Source organism: Ovis canadensis, chromosome 18 (genome assembly GCF_042477335.2).
Source record: "Ovis canadensis isolate MfBH-ARS-UI-01 breed Bighorn chromosome 18, ARS-UI_OviCan_v2, whole genome shotgun sequence".
Classification (NCBI taxonomy): domain Eukaryota; kingdom Metazoa; phylum Chordata; class Mammalia; order Artiodactyla; family Bovidae; genus Ovis; species Ovis canadensis.
In genome coordinates this window covers 19,698,050-19,703,346 of record NC_091262.1, presented here as the reverse complement: position 1 = coordinate 19,703,346, position 5,297 = coordinate 19,698,050, and the positions used below count along the sequence as shown (strand labels likewise).

Genomic DNA, 5,297 nt, shown 5'->3' with positions numbered 1-5,297 from the left:
AGGTTGTGATTAATCCAGCCCAATATTTCACATGTTGTACTCTGCATATAAATTAAATAAGCAGGGTGACAATATACAGCCTTGACGTACTCTCCTTTCCTAATTTTGAACTAGTCCATTTTTCCATGTCTGATTCTAACTGTTGCTTCTAGTCCTGAATACAGGTTTCTCGGGAGACAGGTAAGTTCTGGTAATCCCATGTCTTAAAGAATTTTCCACAGTTTGTTGTGATTCACACCATAAAAGGCTTTAGCCTAGTCAATGAAGCAGAAGTAGATTTTTTTTTTTTAATTCTCTTGCTTTTTCTGTGATCTAACAGATGTTGGCAATTTGATCTCTGGTTCTTCCACCTTTTCTAAGTCCCCCTTGAACATCTGGTAGTTCTTGGTTCGTGTACTATTGAGACATAGCTTGAAGGATTTTGAGCATTACCTTGCTAGCATGTGAAATGAAGGCAATTTCTCAGTAGTTTGAATGTTCTTTGGCATTGCCTTTCTTTGGGATTGGAATGAAAACTGACCCTTTCCAGTCCTGTGGCCACTGCTGAGTTTTCCAAATTTGCTGGCATATTGAACTGAAGCACTTTCACAGCATCACATTTAGGATTTGAAATAGGTCAGCTAGAATTCCATCACCTCTATTAGCTTTGTTCATAGTAACTCTTCCTAAGGGCCACTTGACTTCACACTCCAGGATGTCTGGCTCTAGGTGAGTGACCACACCATCATGGTTCTCTGGGTCATTAAGACCTTTTTTGTACAGTTCTTCTGTGTATTCTTGCCACGTCTTCTTAATATCTTCTGCTTCTGTTAGGTCTTTCCCATTTCTGTCCTTATCGTGCCCATCCTTGAAAGAAGTGTTCCCTTGGTATCTCTAATTTTCTTGACGAGATCTTTAGTCTTTCCCATTCTGTTGTTTTCCTCTATTTCTTTAGCATTGTTCATTTAAGAAAGGCCTCTTATCTCTCCTTGCTATTCTCTGGTTCTCTGCATTCATTTGGGTGTATTTTCCCTTTCCCCCTTGCCTTTCACTTCTCGTCTTTCCTCAGCTGTTTGTAAAGCCTCCTCAACCACTTTGCCCTCTTGCATTTCTTATTCTTTGGAACGGTTTTGATCACTGTCTTCTATACAATGTTATGAGACTCTGTTCATCATTGTCCAGAAACTCTGTCTACCAGATCTAATCCCTTGAATCTATTTGTCACCTCCATGTATAATCATGAGGGATTTGATTTAGGTCATACCTGAATGGTCTAGTGGTTTCCCCTACTTTACTCAAGTTAAGCCTGAAGTTTGCAGTAAGGAGCTCATGATTGGAGCCACTGTCAGCTCCAGGTATTGTTTTTGCTGACTGTATAGAGCTTCTCCATCTTTAGTTGCAAAGAATATAATCAATCAGATTTCAGTATTGACGTTGTGGTGATGTCCATGTGTACTGTCATCTCTTGTGTTGGTGGAAAAGGGTCTTTGCTATGACCAGTGCGTTCTCTTGGCAAAACTCTGTTAGCCTTTGCTCTGCTTCATTTTCTACTCCAAGGTCAAACTTGCCTGTTACTCCAGATATTTCTTGACTTCCTACTTTTACATGCCAATCCCCTGTGATGAAAAGCACATTTTTTGGGGGGTGTAAGTTCTAGAAGGTGTTTTAGGTCTTCATAGAACTGATCAGCTTTTCAGCATCAGTGGTTGGGGCATACACTTGGATTACTGTCATGTTGGATGATTTGCCTTGGAAATGAACCAATATCCTTCTGTTATTGTTGAGATTGCACCCAAGTACTGCATTTTGGACTCGTGTTGACTGTGAGGGCTACTCTATTTCTTCTAAGGGATTCTTGCCCACAGTAGTAGATATAATGGTCGTCTGAATTAAATTAGCCATTCCCATCAGTTTTAGTTCACTGACTCCTAAGATGTTGATGTTGCCATCTGCTGATTGACCGTGTCCAGTTTACCTTGATTCATGGATCTAACATTCCAGGTTCCTATGCAACATTGTCCTTTACAACATTAGACTTTACTTTCACCACCAGATGCGTCCACGTCTGAGCATGGTTTCCATTTCGTCACAGCCGCTTCATTCTTTCTGGAGCTAGTAACAGCTGCCCTCCCCTTTTCTGCAATAGCATACTGGATACCGCCTGACCTGTGGGGCTCATCTGTTGTCATATACTTTTGCCTTTTCATAGGGTTCTCCAGGCAAGAATACTGGAGTGGGTTGCAATTTCCCTCTCTGTGGACCATGTTTTGTCAGGACTCTTCACTATGACCGTCTTGGGTGGCCCTACACGGCTTAGCTCATTGAGTTACGCAAGCCCCTTCACCACAACAAGGCTGTGATCCATGAAGGGAATGAAAACTCTGCAGCTCATCAAAACAGGGTTGTGGTGATGGTCACAGAACTCTGCAAGGACGCTGGTAACCGCCGAATTCTACACTGAAGAGGGTGAGTCTTATGGTACGGAAATTACACTTCAGTGAAACTTTGAGAAACAGACAAAAGAAACAGCCGAAGAGCACCCCTCTGTGGCCCTCACCCCTGAGCCCCCATCCGTGCTTTGTCAGCAGGGAGCCGTGCTGACCACCCCCACGCATCATGCTTGACTCCTCCCTCTGACTTAGGGGGCATTCTGCGTTTGGGTGGATGCTTTGGGCTGTCATCTGGGTTCTAAGGCTCTTGGTACTAGTAGGTGGGGAAAAGGATGTGTGAGAGCATCCCATGACAAGTCCCCTGTCCCACAGGACTTCAGACAAATGTCCTATCCACGTTTTCTTACATACAGGTAAGTCTTGCCTTCTGCTACTTATCCTAAGTCAACCTGTTCTACTCTTTGTTTTTTTTTTTTCATTTCGAATCCAGAGTGGCTGCTGATCCTCTTACTTTCTTAAGTTCTAGTGACTTTTTCTGTCTCGATGTCAGCAACCCATGACTACTTGTGCCTTTGTGATTTGGGAGCACGGGGTCACTCCACATGGCTGGGACCTGGAGCCAGCTGCGACTTGGGCCCTTTTCTCCCAATGAGAGGGGCCATCCCTAGGCTTGGCCCTTCTTGGGAGCAGCTGGTTCCTCCGCACTTTTCCTGGTCCCAGGTCTCCGGTTTCCAGGCAGCTGGCATTTCCAGCCTACTCCTTCAGACAGCTGGCACCACACACCAGACTTGTTGGCACCAAGTGGTCTGGGTATTCCCCCTGCAACAGAGGCCCTGTGAAAAAGAAAGAGGCAGGGAGCCTTCGCTGGGACAGCCCCCCAGCCTGCCCTGCTGTACTCCATGTGATGCAGGAGGTAGGGCGTGTCTCTCCCTGTCTTGCTGCATGTGACTTTATAAATCCCTCTCTCCCCTGGTAAGGCCTACGCCTTACGCAAGCCAGTCACAGTGGCGGTGAGGCGTCCGGTCTGAGCCCTGGGACATGCAGCCTAACTCTTCTCTTACTCCTTGCTCTCTGCGTCAAATGCCTTTGGGCCTCTTCACTTCCTTCCTCAGGCCAAGCGTCCCTGCTCACCACCACTGGCCAGCAGCAAGCTCTCATCTCTGGCTCCTGCAATGCTTTATTCCCTGTTGTGTGATGCTGTAGACGACTGATTTCTGCATATAGGGGAGTCCCTCCCAGGCAGTCCTTCTCATGCAGTCTATGAGCAATTACTTGAGTGATGCTCAGGGCCTATCTTTCCAGAAATGTCTGTATTTAATTTACTTTGCCAACAAAGGTCCATCTAATCAAAGCTATGGGTTTTCCAGTAGTCGTGTATGGATGTGAAAGTTGGACCATAAAGAAAGCTGAGCACCAAAGAACTGATGCTTCTGAATTGTGGTGTTGGAGAAGACTCTTGAGAGTCCCTTGGACTGCAAGGAGATCCAACCAGTCCATCCTAAAGGAAATCAGCCCTGAATATTCACTGGGAGGACTGATGCTGAAGGTGAAACTCCAATACTTTGGCCACCTGATGGGAAGAACTGACTCATTGGAAAAGACTCTGAGGTTGGGAGGGATTGGGGGCAGGAGGAGAAGGGGATGACAGAGGATGAGATGGTTGGATGGCATCACCGACTTAATGGACACGAGTTTGAGTAAACTCTGGGAGTTGGTGATGGACAGGGAGGCCTGGCGTGCTGCAGTCCATGGGATCACAAAGATTTGGACACGACTGAGCAACTGAACTGAACTGAACTGATGGTATTTAATAAACTATCCTGTGCTCCACAGAGATACATGCATAGGGAACTTGGCCAGTGCCTTTGAGAAGTTCGTAATATACTCATTTATAGTCTTGGGGTGAAAAGACATTAGTAGAAAAAGGGAATGGAGAGAGGTAAGGGATCACATTTATCAAAAAGGATAAACATCACCCTCTTCCCATCTGCTGTTTGTTCCAGGCAGGGACATTGTGAGGGGGTCACTGAGGCCTGGGCCTGGGTTCTGGCCTCAGAGTCCTCTCCAGGAACTCCCCTCCATGCTCAGCAAAGACTAGGGCCCACCCTGCAGGCCTGATGAGGTCCCAGAATGACCCCGGGATACTTTCCTCTGCTGCTGGACTAGAGAAAGTCGTTCACTTGGGGAGGAAGAAGTGGCTCCCTGAGGGTCTCTGGGGTCCCCACTCCCTCCTTGCTAAGACGGAGAGCTGCCTCTGGCCCCAGCACAGGGAAGCCGGCTGCCACTGCTCTAGGGACGTCATGGGGTCTCATAGTGAGGGGGAGGAGAATGAGGCCCCCAGGACACAGAGCCTTGGGGAGGGGAACCCAGGAGACCACACTCCTGGGGGCCTCCAAAGCTCAGACAGGTCTCATCCAAAGGGAGTGAATGAATGAAGGGGTTGGATTGGCAGTGAGATGAAATGACGCTCCCATGCTGGGCACAGGCTCTGGCTTTCGGCTCGCCACCCTCTCCGCATCCCTCAGGGTGGCTTCCAACAGAGCAGGAGGAAGTGCCTGGCACTGGCTAGGGGGGATTCCCTAGGAGCCTCGCGCTCCTCGTTCTTTTTCAAGCACTGCCCTTTCCAGCCAAGGCAGCTGGGCTGCCTGTGGCGGGAGTAATTGAACGTGACGTGGTCAGGGGGCAGAGGGCGCCGGTGCTCATTTCTGAGAAGTGAGCAAGTATAGACACTCTCCTTGGGCCAAGTGACTCCTGCAGACATGAAATGGTGGCATCAACATTTCTTCTTAAAATAAACATTTCTTGTTCATAAAGATCATTCTTGTGCCTATAAATGCTTCAATCGAAGAAATGTTTTCTTTGTTCAGAGGCATTCAACTGGCCAGACAGGGCCAGGGCTGTGACAAGATGCCCACCCCTGCTCTGGAA

At 47.5% G+C, this 5,297-nt stretch overlaps 1 long non-coding RNA gene across 1 annotated transcript; it reads left to right on the top strand.

The window, feature by feature from the left end:
• The first annotated feature begins 2,420 nt into the window (after nt 1-2,420).
• Nucleotides 2,421-3,893, top strand: LOC138423596 (uncharacterized). The gene is made up of 3 exons (XR_011250326.1): nt 2,421-2,445; nt 2,742-2,782; nt 3,482-3,893. It is a non-coding gene; the product is annotated as an uncharacterized lncRNA (long non-coding RNA).
• Nucleotides 3,894-5,297: the final 1,404 nt, after the last annotated feature.